General features: G+C 45.4%; 1 long non-coding RNA gene and 1 pseudogene across 1 annotated transcript; both read right to left on the reverse strand.

Annotated features, from left to right (window-relative positions):
• Window positions 1–19754, reverse strand: part of LOC136568450 (uncharacterized) — a 40524-nt pseudogene extending 20770 nt beyond the window's left edge.
• Window positions 19755–21319: 1565 nt separating this feature from the next.
• Window positions 21320–23983, reverse strand: LOC136568451 (uncharacterized). Its single transcript, XR_010785216.1, has 3 exons — window positions 23917–23983; window positions 23393–23526; window positions 21320–22385 (listed from the first exon to the last, which is right to left on the reverse strand). It is a non-coding gene; the product is annotated as an uncharacterized lncRNA (long non-coding RNA).
• Between the last annotated feature and the right edge of the window lie 799 nt (window positions 23984–24782).

A 24782-nucleotide genomic window follows, 5' to 3' on the forward strand; every position in this document is an offset into this window, starting at 1 on the left:
GGGACACAGAGACTGCAGCTTTTGCTTTTTCTGCTTTTGCTTTTCGCTTTGCTCTCTCTCACTCTTGCTTGCTTCGCTTCTGCTTGCTTTTGCTCATTAGGCTAGTTTAGCTAAACTGTCCAAATTTCTTCCTGGACCATTTCTCCTTCAGGTTTTCCTGACCATTTTGAACCTGCTCCAGACTGGGACCTGGGAAACACTGAGAGTTTGCACCTTGTGGCCTGCAGCAGCTGGCCCAGCCCCGGAGGGACTGAGAACAAAGTGACCACCCCCCCAAGAGAGACTTTCTGAATTTGTCATCTTTTTCAGAGTGCTGTCATCCAGAATTGTTCCTTTTGCGTGCTGGGGGGTGCTGTGCCTATTAAATAAACAGGTTCGTTCCACTTCTCTCTGAGGAATCCTTCCCGAACCAGCTGGGGGGAGGGGCCCTAATTTGGAAATTCTCCTCCAAATTTGCCCTAAACCAGGACAACATTGCAATCTCTAAGATTTAAAAATGGATGATGAAGTTTTCTATCCAGTAAAGTGTAAGGCTTCACATTTTAATCTGATTTGCATTTTGGTGAAAGCCGGGCATCCTTTGCAATTTACCAGATAACAAGGGATTTAGAACAGTAAGTATGCAAGTAATCTTTTGGACCCTTCATCTCCCTTCTTATGACAATGAATACATTTATTAAGCTTGTTGTCCTGGCATGTTTTTATTCCATCAGGGGATTTGATCATACAAATGTCTAGTCATTCTTTCCTTGTTTTCAACCACTCTAAGAGCATTAATCAGAACTATTCAGTAGTTCTTGATCTGCAACAGTGACAAGCACTAGACTGCTAAGAGTCAGTGGGCATCAGCAGATCCCCTATGACAGCACGTGGCGGGCTGTTCTGGCAGGACTGAAGTTTGAGGGGCTCGAATTCTGTGAAATAGAACATTCAAGGGATGGGAAACATGGAAACAGATTCTGAGCTTTCAACCCAACACATGAAGAAGTAATAAGGCAGGTAATTTTCTGTGGAAATTTCTTTAGCCCCAGTGTTGTGGATGATGATTACTCTTCCTACCTCCATTGGCCAGCTACCAGCTTTCCCCTCCATTACTCTGCTTATGGACAGAAAACCAGAAGAAGGGTTTTTTGACCAAAACACCTATCAGGACCTTAGAGTGTTTTTTGCTTCAAAATGTTTCAAGGCAGATAGGGAAACAATTCCATTTTCGAGAGTGTGTTGAGAAGACAAGGTTGAAAGTTAAAAACCATGGGTTCTGTTTCTATATATGTTACTGATTGTGCTTATTATCTTAGTCATGTTATATATATATATATTTGGTAGGGTTTGTTCTTTTTTATTTTTCTTGGGGTTTTTTTTCCTTTTTTTTTTTTTTTGATTCATCCTTGAGATAAAAGGCCAAAAGTACAGAAAAGTTCTGTACGGTTAAAACACTTTTGAGATGCCTCATGCTGAAAAACTTGTAGCTACTGCTAAGGCCCATTGGCCAATTCCTGCTTCATTTCTGAGAAGGCCCATTGGCCAATTCCTGCTTCATTTCTGAGAAGCTATAAAATTCTCATCTGTATTTTAGTTCTAACAATTTGTTGTTATGGTGGAGATGCAAATTAAGAACAACCATTTTTGAATCTGTAGGGATGTATTTACCATTTTGTAGCTGCCTTTTCAGTTTCTGAGCCACTATTGAAAAATGGAGAAGTATCTACACTGTTTTCAACCTGTAGACCATCCACTACTGTCCACATGCTCAGATTCAAAGGCAAACAAGCCTGTCTGGCCTCATTGGGAGGAATTATTTGCATTCAAAATACTAGACTAGTATTTGATTTCCACCAGCAGAGTCCATTGGGCAGCTCCTGTCATCTGCATTTCAATATTTAATCCTCCTCTATGTTTACTGTGCAAAGCTCTTTCAGAATGATGGTGTGCCCACTGTCTCACCAGCTGTGACGTTTGCAGTGAGTCTCCCACGGAAAGGAGCTGTAAAAAAGGCAAGCCAGGGCAGTGATTTCTGTTGCTCAATACCCACAAATCAAAGCTATTTAGTCTAATTTAAGGCTGAAAAAGAATTCAAAATGCCTTCAAAGGATTCAAAAAATCACCAGACAATACTGCAGTTCAGTATTCAGGACAAGAGCATATCCCACAGTGTGGTGGTTTGACAGGAAATGTGTTTTCTGGGATGCTGTGGTTAGGCCAATGGATGTTCAGATTTTAATATTGGCACCTAAGGTGGCCATTGGGACATTGGATGCGCCTCTGAGAACACAGGGTTAAAAGCAGGGCTCTCCCCTGGGAGGCTCTCTTGGGTTCCGGTCAGGGAAAGGTTCAGATCTCCCCTGCCTGGCTGCGGGCTGGGCGGGGGAGGGGAAGCCACCCGGCCAGGTGAGGTAGGCTGGGGCCCTGGCCAGAAGGGAGGTGAAGGCCCCTGCAGGATGGAAGGGTGGAGGAGCACTGAGAGGCATCGGGCAGCCCCCCCCCGCCCCCCCCCCCACCGCAGGAGAGACAGAGAGAGAGCTGGTGCCTGTTCTTGGCCGGCCGAGAAGGAGAAGAGGGGAGTGCAAGAAGGTGCCTGGCAGGGCAGCCATGGGAGTTCTGGACAGACAGAGCCTCCGATTTTTAACCCTTTTCTTGGATGATGGAAACCTTACAAATGCTAATCCTCCTGGAGTTGAATGAGAAGAGAGATATAGAGGAGATAAGAGGAAATGGGCCACGAGAGAAATAGAGAAGAACGCAGGTGGAAGAGATGATGGAGTAGCTTATGCTGGACTCTTTGTGTGTAGCCATGGACAGAGCCATGTTTCCTTGTGATACAGGGACTGCATTCTAGGGGGAGGCAATGCCTCAGGACCAAGAGGGTTCGGTGTGGGTACCCCTCGGCCCCAGGGGGTGAAAAATATGGGGGGGACAGATGTCCCAAAATTGAGACTGTGCCTTTTTGCAGTGGGACGAAGCATCCTTAAAAGTCGACCCTAGAAGCAGCTCTGGTCTGTGTTCAGTGGTGAGAGCACTGGACATGAAAGGAAGAGGTCACCATTGGCACAAGAAGGACTCCTTGTCCTCTTGATGAACTGAGGATTGAGTATTCTGAAGGGTGGTGCTGGACCGAGAGTCGATGATTTGGGGGATGTATTGTATTGGGAATTTGAGGAGGAGGAGGAGGAGATGTATTTGTGAAGTTTTCATTTTCCTTGTGTGTTTCTTTTTTTTTTTCCTTTCCCTTGTAGTTTAGTTAATAATTTTTTTTTCCTAAGTGGGAGCCTGCTTTGCTTATTCCTGGTCACATCTCACAGCAGAAACCAGGGAGAGAGTATATTCATGGGGGCACTGGCATTGTCCCAGTGTCAAGCCATGACACACAAGCTGAGAGAATGAGGGCTGTTTAGCCTGGTGAAAAGAAGGTTGCATGGAGACCTCACAACACCTTCCAATATCTGAAGGGAAGCAGGAGAGGGACTCTTCATTAGGAACTCTGGAGACAGGACAATGGGCAATGGCTTCAAAATGAAAGAGGGCAGGTTGAAATTAGATACTCGGAAGAAATTCTTCCCTGTGAGGGTGGTGAAGCACTGGCACAGACAGCCTGGAGAAGTTATGGACACCCCAAGCTGGTGTTCAAGGCCAGGCTGGATGGGGCTCTGAGCAACCTGAGCAAGTAAAAGGTGTCCCCGCCCATGTCAGAGAACTAGATGGCCTTTAAGGTCTTTGTCTACCCTGGCCATTCTATGATCCTGTGATTCTGCTGTGGTAGCGTTCAGGATGGAGCGTGTTCTGCATGTCGGCCGTTTCCAATACACCATTGGTTCCAGGTGCCTTACACTAGCTTGCTCCCTGAAAATTCTGTCAGAATGGAGAACATCTCTATATCTATTAGACACATAATAAATGAAGAAATGGGTTTGCATATTTGTCCACTAAGTTGTGGATGAGATTGCTGTGAAGTTTCATTTGGTTTTCTTGTTTGCTCATGAGGCCGACGGTCCTTGTGTTAGCTGCCTCAAAGGCAGCATTTGCCTCCTCCGCCTCCCTTCTCCCTCCTCCCTCTTTCAATTTCTTTCCCTTGACAATTTAATGTCGTTTTCCCTTTCATACCTGAAAGGGAATCCCTGCATGCTTCTGGGCTTTCTCCCTTTTCATGCAGATCTTTTTCCACCCTTGACAATCCATACTTTTCATACCATAAGGGCCTGCTTGCAGGCATAAAAGACTTTGATTCCTTATTATATCTATGGGAATTTAATTAATAGCTTCATGCCTTTTCATAGAAAGAGTAGGGAATTGATAGCTTGTTCCCTGAAGTACAGGAGGAAGAGAATGAAACATGAATCATGTGGAGTGGAAAAGTTGCTATCTATTTTCTTCCAAGAACTACCCCAAAAGATGCAGGGCGTGATGAAGCCTGGCTAGATGAGTTTCCCTTCTAATGGAAGGAAACAACCATGCCACTTCATACAAGTCAGTCCTCTAGAAGAGAGAAATTCACTTCTGGGAACATTGCAGGATTTGAATGCAGAGTCACACTCATCCTTTGTTGCTTTGTTGTCTGCTTGGCATGGAACACGCTGCTTTGAAGAGGGAAGTGACTAACAGACAGTCCACTTTACAAACACATATGCTTCCCTCTTCTTCTGAGACCTCAGCACAGAGCCCTCTTTGGCATGGTACTTCAAGGTAAGAAGGAGTGGGCAGAGGGCACTGCGAACAGACAGCAGTTTGCAGGTTGTATAGGAAAGAGGACTGCCCCTTGAATGTGGTGCAAATACAAACTTCCACCAGTTTCAGGGGTACACTTCAGCCAAGCTTGTTGTCCTGGCACATTTTTTCTCTGTGAAATGCTTTGCGGTATGATCTGGACGACAAGAGACGCAGAATACGGGGCTACGTAGTGCTGAGAAGGTAAGTGCCTGGCCCCAGTGTCTTTTGGCAGAAGCAGTGCACTAGAGCCGTTGGCTGCTGCCACAATGATCTGTGTGAGAAACAGATGCCTAATCCCCTCCGGGAGAGTAAAAGCAGGATTGGTTACAAGAGTCGAAGAGCACTGGGCTGGTGGCTGCCGCATACCAGCTGTAAAAGGAGCATGACTCCTACTGGCCTACCAACCAAACTCATGGTGGCAGTGGTAAAGATTAAAGTTCAGTGAGAGCTATTTGTGCTGATACCTATGGCCCTTCTGTGGAAACAAATGTGCCTACCTTTAGGTTCCGAGATCCAGAGAACACAATGGTAGTTGCAGCAGAAAAGGGAAGGACAGAGCGCACTGGTGAGTTTGATGTGGCTTACACAGGGCAGGCAGAAGGTGCAGCCCAAGTCTCGCTTTTATTTCTAGAGCCTTTTTCTACGCAAACAGCTGCTGGATGTTTGCAACAAAGATGTGAGTGTGAAAAAGTGAGGGCAGGTCTATGTGGGAAAGAAGATACAAAGCATTGTGCGCAGTTTAAAAGCTGTTTAAAAAAAAAAGGACTTACTTTGAGAACATCTTCTGTCTTGACACTTCCACCTGTGTGATCTTTAGCTGCTTTGGACATGGCCACAATGAAAGAATGTGAAAATATTTGCGCTGCCAATGTCAGGTTGCACAGGAAAGAGGGTAGGTTGGCAAATGCCTTCTGTCCTGGCACATCTGTCAGTCAGAAGTGCAGCTGAAAACGCTTGGCTGTAGCGATAGTCTCTGTCACTTTGAGAGAATGTGCTGATGCACGTATATATATCATTGAGAAAGTCCGTGAGAATCGCTAGTAAGTTTCGTTTGGTTGACAGACTGCAAAGGGAGCGTTATGGCCAGCACTGCCTTTTTGTTGTAGGACTTTTTCTTTGAGAGCAGCCGCTGGACATTTTGAAGCGGTTTGGGATCTTCAAGCGTTAGAGTGCAAGATGGTACCTAGATCTTGAGGGAAAATGCATATCTCCAGGAAGCTGAATGCAGTTCAGTGGGTGCAAGTTACATGTTGAGCAGCTGATGGCCCAGAAAACTTTCTAAAATGAAGAGGCCATGCTGCAATTGCCTTTTATTTTGAAGCTTCTAAACTGTGCAGCCAACAATGAAATGATTCTTCTTCCTTCTCTGCTACATGCAGGATCCCATTCTGTCAGTACCCGAGAGCCAGGATCCACAGCGGAGCTCTTGTCCCTACACTGCTCCCACACGAACGGGGCTGGGCTAGAAAAGTGCTTGTCTTTTTCCTGGGCACTGTCAGCGCTCTTCTAAATAACCACACCACAGCATTGTCAACTCACAAAACCAGGACACGCACCGAGCCCAGCTCACAACCACCCCCAGGACCCAGCCAAGTCAGAAACGTCCCTGCTCTCCAATCAACTGTGTCAGGACAAAAGGATTTCACCGATCTTCCCCTTCCAAGTGGATACTCTTCTTTGCCCCACACTCAAAGGCTGACACCAGATCTTCTGCCCTAACAAACTTTTTCTCTCTCACAGAGCCTGGTAACAAACTTGAAAATGTCGGCCGAGCTCGCAAAACTGTTGGTGGAGAAAGCTCTTTGCTGCCTACAATTTCAATTGCACCCATCAAACTATAAACGTGCACCCTGCTATCGCCACTTTCCTTCTCAGCTCTAGGTACCACTGTAAGCCTTCAATCTCTCAGAGTCAGCATCCAAATGGGATGGCACCAGGGACTGCTCACACAGTCCCTAAAGCTACAAGGGACAAAAACCTGTCCTGCAGAGGCCTGGCCTGGCCTCTGCATTCCCACTGACAGTTCAACAACTCTAACCCAGAGAACTGCCTATTGGGAAAAGCCTTTCAATTCACTGAGACCACCCAAAGTGGCCACCCAAACTTTGCCAAAGGGAGGAGGAACTAGAAGCCCATCTCAAAAGAAATGGCATCCCCTCCTCCAAAATCCAAAGCATCCAGGGCCTGATCCTCTACAAAGGTGTCAGACCACTGTGTTTGGGCATTACCTGTGCGGGGCACTAGCTAGGCTGCACACCAAGACCCAGCGCAGCTCTTTACCTTGTCCAAAAGAAGTGTGCTGGCAGAATTTCAAGAAGGCTGCCTTGAGAAAGTGGAAAACACATGCCAAATGGATTCTTGCAGGAAGGAGACTGCCTTCCAAAGATGGATACCGACTCCATGATTGTACAAATTGAGTCAGTGCTTCCAAACCAAATATGCCAGGATAGAAAGTTGCTGCCGCCCTTAAGCTGCACGACACAGCTTCTTATCTGCACCTCCAACACTGGGACTAAGTTCTTTCCTTCCCATGAGAAAGCATTGCTGTTCTCCTTCAGGAACTTACCGAGCAAAAGTTGCATACCACGTCCGGTACTGACTCTGTCCAACAATGGCTCCTACACAGAAAGGACCAGGACAGAAATGTCTTGCTGTACTATACCTTCCCACGATACCTTATCATCAGCCCTACCAACATTGCCACCGTATCTTTTACTTCCCAAGCAAGGAAAGGCACTCCAAGTCACTTGGCTTTGCCTTGCCTCCAGTACCATGCCTAGTTTTCCTAGCCTACCCTACCCTAGCTTTGCTTGCTTGCCTATGTCTGCCTTGCCTAGCCCTTCAAATAACTTCCTGGCTTTGCTTTGCCTTGTCTACCACTCTTTGCCTTGCCTTCCATGCAGGTAAGGCAATGCAAAGCAAGTGTAGGCAATTGTAGGCAAGTCAAGGGACAGGTTGGCAAGACTGAAGCCGTGAGGGGAAAGCAAATGGAGTGGTAGGTGAGACAAGTCCCAGAAGTTAGAGGCAAGGCTGGGCATAGGAGGTGATGGTAACCGGAAGGGCTAGGCAAGGCCAAGCCCTGTAGGAAAACTGCAGGCAGATCAAATGTGAGGCATGGGTATGCAAGGGAATGCAAAGCAATGGAGAATTAGCAGGGCATGGCAAGGAAACTGGTTGGTTGCCCAAAGCAAGGCAAGTGGCAGGTCCATTCAAAGACTGCTGGTACACAAAAGCGGCCCGGACCGACCGCTCTGTCCAGCCTTGATCTTGCATGGGTCATGTTTAATCTGCACCTAAGACACTTGAGTTGCCTGCTTTCCTTTGTATGCAAAAGAACTGTCATTCTGCCCCTGAAGCCCAAGGGTGAAAGATGAACTTTGTGTCCAAAATTCAAGACATGTAAGCATAGATGTCAGAAGAAAGCTGTCAGGACAGATAGGTGTGCTTGCACGTGGCCTCCTCCAGGCTTCCTCTCACAAGCTCCTGAAATGCTGGGGCCTTGAGAAAAAAAAAGCCAGTGGAAGCCTGGAGAATCCTAGGAGAAGCAGGCAGGGCAATGCATGTGGAAGAGATTCCACAAAAAGAGAGGTGGTGAATTCCAGGTGGGGGACTGGTGAGCAAGGTAATGCAAGGCAAGGAAGGGGTTCAAGGACAAGGCCAGACAAGTGGTGGCTTTGCCAGGCAACACAAAAGAGAGGGAGACAAGGCAATAAGAGTCCTAGAAGGAGAAGGAAATGAAAGATTGGAGCTGGACAAATGGGAAGGAAAAGAAGGATAGGTGAGCAAGTCAATACAAGGCACTGGCTTGGTATGAAGGGCAAGGGAAGGACATGCATGGGTCAGGAAGGCAAGGGAAAAGAAAGGAATTGTCAGCAATGACAAGAAATGCAAGATTGGGTAGGAAAGGCAAGGCAATGTGGGGGAGGGATAGGCAACACAATGGGTATCTTAACAGGAAATGTCCATGCACAGCAAGGCCGAAGGAGAAGTGGTAGAGAGGTCAAGGTGGGAAATAGGTGAGTGTGTGCAGCTAAGAAAGAAAGAAAGAAAGTGCGTAGCTCTCGTGTGTGTGTGTGTGTGTGTGTGTGTGTGTGTGTGTGTGTGTGTGAAGTTTGCAGGATGTAAAGCAAAGAAAGGTGTCTCTTGATTGTGGAGTGAATGGATGTTTTCGAACGTAAGTGGCAAGGTCCAAGCAACCTTTCCATCCTGGTACATCTGTGTCTGTGAGACATAGTCAGAAACGTCTCCTTTTAGATTCAGACTGCAAGCAGGACATAGAATATGACTGTGTGAATAGCTGAGCAGGAAAGCACATCACATCAGCATGTTTCAACAGAAGCAGTTAGTGCGAGAAGGAGATGGACGTGTGGGACTCCAGCAATATGGCAATGCACTCAGCTGAGAAGCAAAGTGCAATGCCTCGGTGTATGCTCTGAAAATAAAAGGCTGCAAGGAAAAAGCAAGGGGACAGGCCAGTGAAATCTTTCTGTCCTGGCACACTGAGCTGTTTGAAGGTGAACCGCTGTTTGGTTTCACTAAGGACTCGGAGACATGGAGAGGATGTGCTTGTCCATGTAGCTGAGAAGGAAAGTGAGAATCACTGGTACGTTTGGCAGAGTTTGTAGGCTGCGAGGAGAAGGTGACGGCCAGGCCTGGCTTTTGGCTGTGGCACTTGTTGCAAGGAAGAAGCTGCTGGATGGTTAAGCTTTTGGGGATCTGCAAGAGTGATAGACTACGCTGGTACCTCATAAAACTAATGCTTGTTGATCATCTGGCTGAATCTATGACATAAACCAGAAGTGAAATTTCCCCCCATTTCCCTCAGTTTTTTCACCTTTTCATCCAACAGCCTGGGCCTTTTTGAAGCTGCTGTCAAACGCCTTGCCTTGGAAGCTAGAAGTATCTCAGTTCACCTGCTAAGAAACAGGGAAAAGAGCTCAAGTCAATTTCAGAATTGCCCTGAGCAGAGCTGGTGTTTCGGTACCGTAAATTTCCATTGCGAATATGTGCAAAAATCACCATTTTATTAGGCAAAGATTTGAAATACACTAGCAGCTTCATCTTCTTGTCGCTGCAGTCCTTGGAAGTTTTGCTATTTACTGAAACAGGAAACAGCTCAAACACGAGAAGCTTAAGAATCCAAGCTCACTGCCATTGTACAAATAGCACAAACTTGATGAATTCAAGTTACCATCGTAACATACAGAATGGCTCTATTCAAGCACATGGATGTGTCGTCCTTCACGGGGGCAGAAAACCTTTCGACCACGTGAACTCTGGGAGTAATCCATCATGCCTCAGTGTGCTGTGGCTGGTCAGAGAGCTACACGATGGGTCTCTTTGCCTATGGCACTCTCAGGGCTCAAAGCTGCACATAAACTCCCTCTCCTTACAGACACGCAAGTAAAGCCCACCGAAAATGCCATTCTCCAGACAGCTTACTGACACCAGCTAGGAGTTCCCAGCATCACGCTGGGCACTTCTGTCCACAGATGGCTTTGCTTTTAATGAACCAGAACAGAGCTGCGTTTTTCTAGTCTTTAGCTCTACTAAGGTATTTGATGTAACATGGCATGAAAAAATCTGTTTCGACAATGATAATAACAGAGGGGATAATGTACCTTTTGCTGCTATCTTCTTTTGCTGCTCCATTTTGCTTGCTTTGTTATTGCTTTCTGTCAAAGAAACGCCAGCAAAATCCCTCATCAAGTCCTGCTGTGAAGACAGACTGCCAGAAAGGTAGAGAAACTTTGAACCTTTCCAAGACCCTTGTAGCACATGTCTTGGTCAATTTGTATGCAGATCCCTTCTTCCAGCAGGACTTTTTTGCACCGTTAGCGCACATTGAACTGAATCCAGTACAAAAGCAGTGAATAGAGGAACTTTTCTTTTAATTGGAATGGTGATAAAAATGCATATCAAATAAAAGCATTTTAGAGCAGCAGGAAGATTTTCTATGTAGCTAGCAAATCATAAAAAGATGCATATTTACCGGTGGGGTTCCTCTGGGAATTTCAAAGAATTCCAGACAGAAAACACAGCTTAGTAAACTGCAAATCTAAATCACAGTATCTAGAAAGGTGACATGAAAAAGAGCAAGAGGAAGAAAACCAAAAAGAAAACCAAAGGAAGCCAGAAATAAGGCACAACCTCTCCTCCTTCTCCGCTTACTACAGTACCTTAGAAGTACCTACGAGTGTCCTAACAGTCACATAAGTAGAAAACTGTGCCAAGAACAATTGTGGAAACTGGAAAACCGTGCTATCCCATCAGAAACATAGGGTTTGCTTTCACGACGATTAAATCTGCATGCAATGCATACGGTAAGGGTATGTTTTGTATATTCAAAAACAATTCAAAAATATTTCCAAATTGAAGGGGCTGCTTTTTATTTCTTTTGAATTACTTGGCTAAATATGGTGCACGTTAAAATACTGCAGAGATATGGTTCATTTTCCAGATGCCAACTGCAAAGGAGGGAAGCATTTTGTGTGCTTAAGAAAGTCAAGTATTGGAGAGTGTTTTTGTTACTTCTTTAGAAGGTTAGAATATGCGTAAAAGATGCTAGCTGGGGACTTACAATTAATGAATTATTTACTGTCACTAGGTCAAATGACATTAGCTTTCAAAAAGGAAAAGTAGTCTTATTCCACGTGCCAATTTTAAAGCAGATTAATAAGCCTTCAGCAGAATATGGATATGAAGAGGGATATGACATGAAAGGGTAAGCAACACTGGTGACAGCAAAAGGCTTACCTGCTTCACACAAATACAGGAGATAAACTGCTATTTTTACACAAACATTGCTATCCAGAGCTTTCCTTGAAAAGTTTCAATGCCAATCATGACAGTAAAATTCTGAGTGACAGTAAAATTCACTCTATCATGAATAAAATTTACTCAATCATGACAGCAAAATTTGCTCAATGATGAGTAAAATTCTTCGTGTAAGCGAAGTACCTTAAGCAAAGGGTAGCTCAAGCATAACTGGCATTTGATGTCAACAAAGGCAACTTGGCCTGCACGTGTCACATCTACTGCATTAAAAAGCTTACTCTGTCTCAGATTCCTTTTGAGGGATACCAATGCAAGCCGTTAAACTGCATGAAAATGATGACTTAAAGGAGGATATATTAGAAGAATGGAATAATGGTTAATGTTCTTTTCCTTCCAACTGCTTTGTTTGCCCTTCTAAATTTTTTAAGTCCTTCCTGGTATCACCGTGATAGCAGTGCAGCAAGTGTTTGGTTGTAAGCTGTCCATATTGCCAGCTTCTGGACTGCCTTCAGAAAACTTCCCACTGGTTTTGTATAGAAATCACAAGCAGTAGAGATGACAAAGACTGCAGAAACCTTCTCATCTCCTTCTAGAGCAGGAGCGTGTCTTTGACCCACTCTTAACTAGACAACTTTCATCAGTCATGAGAGAGTCTCATGTTCAAGAGCTAAGCAATGACAGCTGTAAATGACAAAAAGCACACTGATATTTTCGTGGGACTCCAGCACAGAGCAATGAAGGAGCTTGAATTCACCTTCTTGGAAAGTTTTAAAATGCACATGAAGTTTAGGAGAGGAGCTAAGCCATGGTAACTTTTGTTGAGTATGTCTGTTTAGACAGAGTTTCCATCACCGCAGAAGGAAGGAATGTCATTTAACCCACATAATCATCTCTAGCTGCTAAGCTGCGCTTACTGCAGATTATCTGCAACATATTTTACAGGGTGAGCTTTTATGTGTAATCCCTGAGTAACATTCCAGAGAGAAGTATTTTGGAGGGGGGGAAAGCCCAACTCTTAACTTTTTCAAATAATGGTTACATTTGAAAGTCAAAAAAGATGTAAAACCTTTCTTTCCTAGACGTATTACCAGCACAAACTGTACCAGAATTTACGACACTTTTATTATGGCAGCATAACTCTACTGTGGACGCTCTGGCTCTGGACTATTCCTTAAGAAACAAAGTCCCCGAGAGAAATAAAACAAAATTAGCCAAAAATATTGGGCTGGATGATTTCAAAGGCTATGTACTAAAGGCCAAACACTTGTAATAATAGTAATGAGTGGACTAAAAGTTAAAGCATTACTCAGTTCAAAGAGATCTTGTTCTCACAGAAGACTGTAAAAAAACTCTATTTTTCTGGGTCTGTTTTGTGCATTTAGATGTACCTTCTACTCCTTTCCACTGTATGCGAATGTTTATGACAAGGTTGCAGGACCTCATGTAACCTTCTATAAGTAAAGAAGGACAAGCCAGTAAAGAAAGGCAAAATTGTTAATGGCAGGTGGAAAGAGGGAGGCCAAGAATAGAAAACAAAAGAACAATAATAATTAAACGCCCTCCCTGTCTTCTGTGAAAAGTAAAGGCACAGACAAGAAAGAACAACTGCAAAATTCTCACAAGAAAAACGCACTTTATCTGGCTCAAGTATTTTGTGCTACGTTTCTTGCTGTTTTCTCATGCCAAACATCTTAACCATTGAAGGTGTCCCTTTTCTCTTTCTGGAATACAGCTAGGAAGATGGCTGTGTCATTGCTGTCAAGCTGTTATTCTCAGAGGTGTCCAGTTGAAAGTCCTAGATGAACTGATTTGCTCTGTCTCTTTAATATGGCATGACTTAACCACTTACAGTTTCAGCAGCTGAACTTGCCCAGCCCTACAATTCTTTAATCTTTGAATGGTTATATAAGCTCCTTGGCACCTGGCATTTGTAAGTACATGCAACTGTGCAGAATTTGCACTATGAGATGATGCCAAATGAGTCATGGCAGTAGATTAACTAGGACATGCAAAGCAGAGAGGAGGGAATGAGAGCACAAGAAGAGGATACAATCTCCTTTTTTTCTGCAACAGGGCTAACACCGTAGAAATCAAAATGAACACAAATCCTCCTAGGGGGAGTTCTTGCAAAAAACAAAGACTTCTTTTTGTGTTCACAGATCACAGCAAAATGCGGATGACAAAACCAGGCCATTAAGTCACATACAGTATGAAGCAGTATGAAAGAGGAAAGCAGCTGAGAGCGTCAACCCTGCTGAGTAGTCTCAGTATTCTTCTCGACATTAGCAGCAATTTGAAATGAGGCTCTGAAAATTACAAAGGAGGCAGAAGAAAAGGGAGCAATGACTCCTCTGGCATAGTGTTTCCTAACAGGGATCTTCAAAATGTAAAGATTGTATCATCCTTTCAACTGAAGGAAGGTATTAAAACAACAGGAAGGAAATGGCATCACATGCTAGAAAGACTGGGCAGTGTACTTCTAGACAGAAAGGCCACTGATGGAAAACCGACTAAACTGGCACCAATGCAGCAGCATTGTATTAAAGCCCAAAAATACCCACCACTTCACTCTTTGCCATTCCGTTCATATGGACACAGCAGCTCTGCAACATTCCTACTGATCATCTCCTTGGCAAACTGGGAGTGAGGGTCCCTAGTGATGCAGAGTCCCCAGGCAGGTGCAGAGGAGAGCTGCTTTTATGCAAAAACCAGGCTTTTGAAGCACTCAGGCCTTTATCCGTTCCATAGCTTTAAGCCATAACAAAATTCATTCAACCAACCATCATACACCACGCTGTGAACACGTGACGATTCTAGAACTTGTTGATCTACCTCTGATTCAGCAGCCTCACCTTCCCATAGTCCTTTTCTGCTTAGCCAAAGTATCGGGCCTCAGCCCAAGGCCTTCCTTTTGTAAGCTTCTACCTATATGCAGCAGCAAACCACTACTTTTTTCCCTGCCAAGAGTTTAAGTAGATGATTTGCATCTGCCCTTCCGGTGAAACATAATGGGGAGAGAAAATCCTGTCGGAAATGTCCAGTCATTCAGTTTTCTAGACAGGCCAAATCAAAAGAAAAGCAAGCTATAGGATTGTGTACTTGCTCTTACAAAGCACCTGCTGCCTTCTGACAATGAACTAGCAGAAAACCAGCAAAAATAAGACTTGAGGCAAACAACCCTTTGAAGGGAATTATGACGTGATAAAGAAAGACAACACATTTCCAGCTTGTCGAGATACTTGAAATGTCAGCAAAGGCTTGAGGGCAAAGGCTGAACGAATGAGGAAAGGTTACAAGAATCCCAAGAAAAACATGACCATGGATTAAAAGAATCCCAACAGGTCAACTGACCTGTTGAAGTTTTCAGGAAATCAGTGGCTGCTGATTTAGATAGGCCATTCAAGTTAATTTACCCGCGCACCTTCCACTCCTTTTTCACCTGTCACCATCACAGGGTGAATTGTGACCATGGAATCACAATTCTTTGGATTCTGTTCTTAGCTTTAGGAGACAACTACAGCAGCTGAAGTAGCTGTTACTGATGTGATACCCAGGAACACAGAGTTGACATATTTCATTCATGTCCAATCACAACTAGCAATACTAAGAGGATAGGATTGGCCTCTTTTCATGATGCTTTTCTTATTTTACAGCCTGCTATGATTCTGGTGAAACTTTTTCATTAGTTTCTCTCTAAAAAGGAGAAAGTCCAATGTCCCTCCCTACTGGTGCAGGTTTACCATTCGGTTTGTCGAGTCTAAAAATGGAATTGGAACTAGCAGGAATTACTGTGTTTAAAGCGTCCCGTCCGTTCAGACAATCTCAGGTCGATAAAAGCCTAGATGTTATTGGCTAAATCCTGTTTCCCCCAAGAGCGGACGCACGCAATTTATTCCAACTTTTTATAACAAACTCCAATAATACAGAATCCAGTCATATGAAAGAGTCACAAAGAAGCAGGAAGAATTATCGGACCATTTAGGGTAGCAAACTTCTCACCTTCTTTTGGAGTGAGCATAATCTGCTAGCTGAAGTAACAAACTTGAGGACAGAAATCGCCCTGCTATTGAGAAGTTGTTGACAAGAGAGCCACCTAAGCTGTGTGACTTTCCCTTTTCTATTCATTGGTCAAGCCTAGTAGCCTAAAATTTACAGGCTCAATCAAAGACAAATGCAATCTAGTCAGAGGTCTATGAAAAGTCCAAAACTAATCAGAATTCTTCTTAGACAATGGAAATGGAAGCAGAGCTACCAATTTCCTTGCAACATATCCCTAAAACTCATTCCTTTCTAGTCGTAACTAATGTATAGCCACCAGTACAATCAGGAAAAGATGAAACTTACAGATGTCAGCAAGGGAAGGATTTGAAAGAACTCTTCCCATTATTCATCGTCTAGACAGCAACTATCATTAAAATCAGAGCCCTTTTAGTAGGGCTTTCCTTGTGGGAAATTCAGGACTCCAGGACAACGGAGCAAGAGGATTAAGCAGAAGCCGTTGATTGTTGACATGATGCACTTACACATTCTAAATCTCTGCACACGCTAGGCCCACATTTTTATCTTGGTGCCTTTGTTATGTCCACGCATTCTGTGTGCACCTCTCAGAAGATACGTTTGGTTACAGTCCAGGCGCTTTGCTGCCCCCCGTTATCGAGTTCTTGTAGTCTTGGAATTTGGTTTCTCAGCTTCTCTTTCTTATTTTAGCATGGCTTATGTCTTAGTAACCTTGATGAATTCCAGAGGGCTCTGAGAAAATTCTGATAAGAACATATTCCAGCTGGATGGCTGGTGCACCCTTTAGTCTAAGAGGTTCAGAGTCTAAGAGGTTCAGATACATTGCTACAATTTCCCCCTTCTTCGTCTTGCACCAGCTAAACCCTTTCCACCCTATTTTCTTCCAAGACGCTCACCAGTTTCATGATGCATGGAATAACAAGAAGCAATACAATAATGACTACTAGTAACAACAAAGTTCCCTTTACAAGATCTTTCAACCATCGAGTTGTTTCCCATCTTGCCTGGAGCTTGCCCCTGAAATTTGTATTTGCTGCGCATTCACGGGGCACTCCTCTTTCCTAGGCAACCTGCAAACAGCTGTCAGATCGCTGTGCTCTCTGCCCGCTTCTGCCCAGCTCGAATACCAGTGGGCACATTACAGCCTCGCAAAGGGAAAAGGTCCCTAGAGATGTCACAGTGCATACATGTAGCAGAGATGCTGAAAAGGCGCAAAGCTGAATAACCTCTCTCAGCTTCAGTCCTGTGCAGATCACAGAAGGCAAAGAATGAAGCAGCAGAGCACCGTGCTTTTGTGCACAGTGAAGGGAATTGCAAAAATAGGACTGGAAGGCTTTCTTGAGAGTGGATCCAGCTTTTATAATAATTTCTCTCTCAGGTTAGAATAGCTGGAGCCTGGAGAGCCAATAGTATAAAATAGTTTCAGCTTTCTGCTAACTAATAATATACGTGATCAATTCCCTAGTAGCAACATCACCTTTATTTTCCTTAGTTTGCAGAACAATTTCTTCTCCAAAGGCCCTTACTTCTCCTACCTATTACATATTAGAAACTTGGCTACATCTCTCCAGCCTAGACTGAATGGCCTTCTTTGTTCTTTTATTCCAAATTCTCTTGGTTTTCCTTCCCCCCAGGTATCAGCAGAAGCTGCTCATCCCTGAGCATGCAGCTTCACCAGGAAAATCCAGAAAGCAAAAGTGGAGGCCAAGGCCATTGCAGGAGGTGTAGCCAGACACACAGCAGCAATTTCCAGGAGCTGTCACCTCCTAGTCCATGGCTTGAAGGATGCTGTGGTGCTGCCATGGGAGAAGACCCTTGGTGTTTTTCTGGACAAAGTACTCCAGAAGAAAAGGTGGTGTTCCCATGTGCAGGGAACTCCCTGGCATCAGCAGCTGAGGTGCAGGATGAGGAAGATCTCCAGCCTTGGGAAATGTCGTCAAAACCTTCAGCTCTCCCAGAGCCTCGGTGAGAGCTGCCAGACATCAGAAGGCGGAAGCCCTTTGGACAGGCTTCCCTGCTCCCTCAGAGCCATGGGTATGAGACAAATGCCCTCATCCATGAGGATTCAGATTAGCCTGGAATGCCTGGATGTGAAAAGGGGAGCCCAAACCTTTCCAAAAAGCTGTTTCCAGAGGGATGTGTCCCAGCAGCAATTGTCCTGCAACTGCCTGTTCCCAGTACACAGCTCCCCAGATGCTGTTGTGGTGTCATAGGAGAAGATGCTCAGAATGGTGCTACAGCAGAATGTCCAGCAGCAAAGGCCAGTGTTCCCATCTCGCAGGAATTCCCTTCCATCGTCAGTGCAGGAGTGGGATGAGGAACATATCCACAATTGGGATACTTGTGGTATGAGTCTCCATCCCTCCCAGAGCCTTGCTGAGAGGTGGCAGAGTGCAGAAGGAGGAAGCCCTTAGGACAGGACTGCCTGCTCCCTCAGAGCCACAGTTATCAGCAGGATCTTGTTATCCCTGAGGATGCAGATAGGCAGGAAAATCCTGAAAGCAATGCTCTGAGTCCAGCCCATGCCTGTAAGGCAATCACAGAAAAATATGTCCCAGGAGTAAATATCCTGGCCAATTCCCATTCCTTGGCTGTCAGAGACTGAAATAGTCTAGTTTTTTACTTACAGATTTTCATGAAGAACTTTTATAACTGTATTACAAAACCTGTATTGATTACCACCACACCCTTAATAGCCCTTTGGAGTGAGGCCCTGGACCATATCTGATGAAGACAAATTAAGCTCAGGGTCTGGGGACATTGACAAAGCACAAGCTTAGCACTTTCAGGGAGGAGACGACAGTCCCAGGGTTTTCATCTGCTTGGCTTGCACAGAGGCTGGCATTGAAGGGTGGGGGAGGGAGGATCTGGGTGTCTGTTGGAAAACCTCTGGTGAGAGGTGTAGTGAATGTCCATCCTCCAATTTGCAGAGCAGCTCAGCTGTGCGGCCCTTCACCTGGGGAAAAGGAGGGGTGACTTTGCCCATCAAAGGCCCCCATCCCCAAAAGTGGTCCCCAGACCCAGCACCAGAACACTGCAGCATCATGTGACAGACCCTCAGTGTTGCAAGGGACAGTGTCAAACTGGCCCTTGCAAGGGAGACACGTGAGCATTCCCACCTGGCCCAAAAAAAAAAAAAAAAAAAATAAAAAAATTATTTGACACCCACATCTAACCTCATTTGGTTTTCATCTTGTTTTTTGGTGTATTTTAAAACTTCCGTGTTCTTTCAGGTTTATACACAGAGACATAAGTGTCTTTGCTTTTTTGGGTTTAAACTGGATTGCAACAGTGGCTCTGAGAAAAATGCAGTTCCCAGAGGCAAATGTCCCTACGGGAAGTGTCCTGGAGCCCTTTTTGTTCAGCCTACAGTTCCCATGACGCTGTCTCTGTTCCAGTGGGGAAGCCTCTGTGCTCTACAGCAGAAAAGATTCACATGAAAACAAGGAAATTCCTCCATCTGCAGGAAGCTCCCCCAAGATGGCCTCCAACTACCAGTGCAATAAATGAGTAATACAATGATTGACTCTCACAATTAACAGACAAATATCATGCATATAGGTTAAGAAAAGTTTTATAGATCTATAGATGTTTTACCCCCTTGTGTTGTTATCAAGGGACAGCTGGGGCTGGGACATTTGGGAGGGTTGCCTTGTCACTATGGCGACATCTGACCTCCAATCAGGATTTGAGGAAGTAAACTCCACCATTGGACAGCGAAGAAGAAGTTGATGGACAGAAGTTGGGAGGGGCAAAAGGGTTAAAAGGCAAAACCTCCATTATGTGGACAAGCACCTGTTATAAATGATCAATCGAGAAGCCAAATTATCAAAAATGCGAAAAGATTTTATTTATCTTTTTCCGCGACCAAAATACGGTCCTCAAAATCACCACAGCCAAAGAGACAGCATCGAGCCCAGGATCAGCACTGGGTGAACCTGGATCTGACCTCTATCGCATCGGACCCTTCCCCGTTCACAAGAGCTGCTTCTTGCGGGGATGTTTTATACAGTTTATTATGCCTGAGGCAGAGGAGTCCCAGTTTCTTTTGTAACTCTGCATATTCAAGACTGTTTCTTTCACTGTGCAGAGCTGGACAATCACTGTTTCCTGGTTGATAGCCGGTGCTAATCGCGTCCAGGGGAAGTCGGGTATTCAGATGTATCTTTCTGGTGACTCCGGCTATCTTGATCAATGTTATCAACAGGGCAATGATCGTTCTTAGGCGTCTTCCGATTACTCAGGATAGCGGTGATCATCGCGCTGGGCACGTCTATTTATAAGCTAACTGTGGATTGTTCTCCTGCTGCCTCCGGGAACCTCGGAATTCAAGTAGACGTCTGCCTTTGGGCTGCTTGTGGTCAGAGACTCGTTTGGATTTCACAATTTTTATAAAATACATTCTCTCTATAGCATGAATTATTCCATAACATATATTACACACCCAACCTCAATGGGGTGGGGAAAGTCCTTTGCTCCCGGCGCCATAATATTTTCTCTATTCAGTCTTCTGTTGTATTTTTTATAAGGTTTAATAAACCTTTCTAAATTTATGAAAAGTGAGTAGCTGTCTCTCACACCAGGAATATGTTTACCGATCAAGATCAGATCTTCCTAGGAGCATTAGTGTTAAATAAACTAGGATTTGGAGCATTCGTGTTAAATAAACTAGGATTTACTCAGAGAACTATCAAATGTTCCCACGGTTTTGTATTTGACTGGGCTTCCTTTCTTCCCTGGCACTGGCACTCTGATGGGATTGGATGCAGGAGGGTATGACAGGCAGAGAGTTTGGTTGTTGCCAAGCAAGGCTTGTCCTCCACAAGGGCTCTGCAGGGTCTTAGAAGCCACTCAACATCCCATGCTCTGCCATCAAGGAGGTGACAAAGTCGAGAAGGGAACATGTCCAGGACAGCCAGATGGACTGCACAGAGGAGTATTCCAGACCACAGGATGTCCTGCTGAGTCTAACAACTGGAGAAGTTGGTCAGGAGAGGCTGGTCCCCGGTGGGATTGACTGGGCATCAGGTAGGGGATGCTGAGCACTTGTGTTGGGCATCACTGTTCTGTCCTAGGCTTTGGTCCTCTGGCTTCTTCTCCTTTGTCTTCCTCCTTCTTTTCTGGTTTCTGACAGATCCTTGTTGCCTGCTTCTTCCCCTCTCCCACTCCCCACTGCCACCAGCTCGCCCTGGGCAATGAGGGGCTTCCGAGCTTAGCGAGGGCAGCATGAACATGCAGCAGTTCAAGGATCCACTCCCTGCACACTTCCCGGGATAGGGCTGCCCTGGGCCTTGGCATGGGCAGAGGGTCTCTCTTCTCTGCTCGGTCGGACCCTCCTGCCCCAGCTTCGCTCAGTTTGATTCAGGTTCCTCCCGTGAGGGACACTGTCCACACAGATCCTGTTTCTGATTCCTTGGATCCACAGCACTGTTTTTCCTGGATTTTAACCAGGGCTTCCCCTGTGTAAGGGGTTGGGGTATGCAGGGGGGAGTGTGTTGGGCTTTCCCTGGCCATTGTTAATGGTTTCAAGCCCCCAAGGGCTCTTGTGTCTTCCTTTTCCCCAGCAGTATCCCTCTGTCCGCTCCTTTCCAACATTTGCTGCGGTCACTTCACCCCCCTTGTCCCTGCCGCTCCTTCCTCTGCAGCGTGGGCCTCCTCAAGCTCTTTCTCTGCTCCAGCATGGAGGCTGAGCCCACTGGAGCATGTCCAACTATCCTAGAGTCCCTTTTGGCATCTGCACATCCCTGCACAGCTCCTTTGGATGCTGCCTTCCCCTGGGGAGGTGTCCTTGTCTATAACAATGTGTGAAATGAAAATATAGAGGTGATTGAAAAAACGGATGTTTTAATGGAAGCATTGCCCTTATAGTTCTCGTAGAGACCCCACAAAATATAGTTTTCTTTCAGGTTCTTGTGGCTTTGTTTAGGAAATTATATTGAATATATACACCTTAATAAACGAGCCTAAGGCAAAGTGTTTATTTAGACTACGGTGGTTATTCTACAGTAACTTCTCCTGTGAGCAGTCATCCAAGTCTCTGACTCTGGCAAAAGACTGATGATAGTCCCAGAAGAAAGCACTGATCTTCCCATTTGCAAGTGGAGATGTTTTTCCAGAATAATTTTTTCAGGTTATATTTTCTCCAGACAAGCAGTGCTTTGTTCTCTGGATCTCAGGAAACACTACCACAGCTGTAAATACCGACTGATTTGCAGTTAGGGGTTGCAAGCAGCAGTACCTAATGGCCCAGTAGGGCCGTAGAATTCCTACGGCCCCAGCAGGGGGGGGCCATAGAATTCAAATCTCCACCAAGCTGATCCCCTATTGCACCTTTGGAACTGTAATAACCGTAACTGTGTAATAACAACACAACAAGGTCAGGAACAGACATCATAAAAAGCAAAACATGATACTAAAGATAACATAGCTAAAGGAGTATACGACTCATAATAAAAAATTCACAAGAGAAGCAAATGGACCAAAGTGGTTTTGCCATAAATAATGCTGCTTCAAGAAAATGTTGAAGAAAATATACAGTCGTTAGCAAGGTACTTCTAAAATCAGATTTCATCTTTGTTAAAAAAAACAAACCCAGGAAAACCTATGTACTTTCACGTACTACATCATCTCACATATAAAGAAACCAGGCTATCTTTACATTTCAGTGACATCTTCACAAAGGTAAGTACATTAAAATTTGAATTCTACCCTTTTCTTCTCAAGCAGCGCATTCCTTTGTCTTCATGTACAAAAGCAACAAAGTCAATACAGGTAACAGTGGCAGAATACGTTGTTACTGTCACAGGGACTCCCAGCTCAATTCACCAGCTCCTGTCCGTTGTTTTTTGTTGCCCAAAGAAGAGGAGTCACATTTTCTTTGTCTGGCATACCTTAAATGAGGAAAAAAAATTATTTATAATTTTTCAATATTCTCCAGTCTGGAGACAGTTGCATCCTAAAGAAAAAATACAGCTCAGGAAGCATCACCCAGCAGTTCCAACTTCAGCAAATTCCACATTGCATTGAAAGGAAACCTTGTAAAAACAGTGGGGCTACGGCCTGAGGAGTAATATTTTCTACTTAACAAACCTGCCAGAAATGCTTTTGTTTTATTTACAATACTAGCTGTGATATTTATAATTTTTTCAATATTCTCCAGTCTGGAGACAGTTGCATCCTAAAGAAAAAATACAGCTCAGGAGCATCACCCAGCTGTCATTTTCGCATGCCCTCTGAATAGAGAGAAGTTGGGAGAGAAGCAGAGAAAAGAATGATCAAAACAATTCTTATCTCATTTGCTGCTCCTGTGTTTGTGCCCATATGGAATGTGTTCTGGAGATTGTTTACCCAAGGTGATTGCTTGATTGGATTCTGGTGATGGTGTTTGATTCATTGACCAATTGGATCCATGTGTGTGTGTCAGGACTCTCAGGCAGAGAGTCACGGGTTTTCGAGTAGTTAGTCACAAGTATGATTAGTATAGTATAGTATAGTATAGTATCTCTCTTTATTGTAGTTGTAATGTAATATAGTATAGTTTTAACAAAGCGAGTGTTCAGCATTTCGAAGCCTTGAAGTCAGATGCCAATCATTTCCCAGACATTGGGGTCACCTGATTTTACTATACCCAGCAGTTCCTACTGGAGCAAATGCCACATTGTATTCAATGGAAGCCTTGTAAAAAGAGTGGGGCTATGGCCTAAGGAGTAGAATTTTCTACTTAAACAAACCTGCTTGAAATGATATTTATAACAGCAGCTGTACATTATATTTCTTCTTCCACTACAGGGAGAAAATGAAACTACTAATATTTCCTTTGTAAAAATATCCAGCCTGGCTGACATTTGAGGACACTCCCATCTATTTCAATACTTTGCATACTCAAATACGTACTTACTGTTTAGCCTTGGCAATATCACAGGTGCTGGGCTCTTCAGCAATGGGATATGGGTCTGGGAGACATTTATCTCTGTGGCTGCTGTGGCTGCTGTGCATATGAGATCGATGAGGCCCACGGCAATGGCTTTTACACTGTCGGTTAACAAAACAATTATTAACCATTGTTATTTATTGTCTGCACACCACACACACCTCTCTCTTTACCAGAAGCACTCACTGTGCGTCTCAGGTTCTGTAAATACAAACGAAAATGTTAATTCAAAGCACAGTTAAAACCACCTGGCAAGAGACTAATCCTTTTACCTGTGGAGGACAGCAGGGATATCGTCAAGGTGCATCAGGACAAATTACAGAGGCGTTGAGCACCCTGCAGAACTGGTTGCCGACACAGCAGCCTCACCCACAACTTATGGCCTTGGGGCCTGCCAGGGGCCCGCAGCCGAGCTCTGCACCCCCAGTCCGGGCAGCGCCGGGTCCCAGCCCCGCTCCAGCCTCGGCACTGACCGCGAGCTCCTCACTTACCGCCGAGCCGCTGCCCGCCATCCCCGTGGCCCCCCTGCTTACTCCTCCGGCTTCCTGGGCACGGGGGCGGGGCGGGGCCAGGCATACAGGGCCCGGGCGGGGCGGGACCGGGCAAGCCCCGGAGGACCGTCCCTGAGCTGCCCTGGCCTCTTGGGCGGGCAGATCGGCGACTCCCAGGCTTGCTCAGTTGTGCCTGAAATGGCTCCTTCCCTTTTACCGAGGCAACTACACGGAAAAACTACATCCTACTCTTCCTTAAGGGGGTCCGAGTGGTCTCCGTCCTCATCTGCCCTATGGGGGACAGGGGAACTTTCGCCCGCTCCCCCCTTTGGGGTGGCTTGGGGGGTCTCTGCCTCCTCCCCTTTTGGAGGAGGGATGGAGGGGGTCTGCGTTTGTCCTTAACTTTGGTCTCATCCTCCTCTTGCCTAGGGGGAGGGCTCAGGGGTCTCCCCGCTCCTTTCCCCCGTGGGGAACCGGGCCACCTCTGTCCAGCACTCCCCTGTGTGGTGGCTGGCGTTGTTGCTGCCCTCCTCTCCCATGGGGAGAGCCGGGGCTTTACGCTTTGTTTGCATTTTCTTCACAGGTGACTCGTTCGGAGAGCATCCGTCAAAGCATCTGATGTGTTGTTAAGTTGCATTTCTGCCAATTTTATTTTGTTTGGTGCCCGGGGATATGCTCGAGGGGTCTCCATCCCTCGCGCCCCGGGGGATGCTCGGGAGTGACTCTCGGGAGAGGGTGGACAGAAGTGTCCCTGTCCCTCCCTCTCACCCTGGGAGTTTCTCCACCCTCCTCACCGGTGCCACGCCAGGGGTGGTCTCAGTCCCCCTCTGCTTTCGAGAGGCCCTCTATGTACGTCCCCCTCCGAT

This window comes from Molothrus aeneus, chromosome 32 (assembly GCF_037042795.1).
Source record: "Molothrus aeneus isolate 106 chromosome 32, BPBGC_Maene_1.0, whole genome shotgun sequence".
NCBI lineage: Eukaryota > Metazoa > Chordata > Aves > Passeriformes > Icteridae > Molothrus > Molothrus aeneus.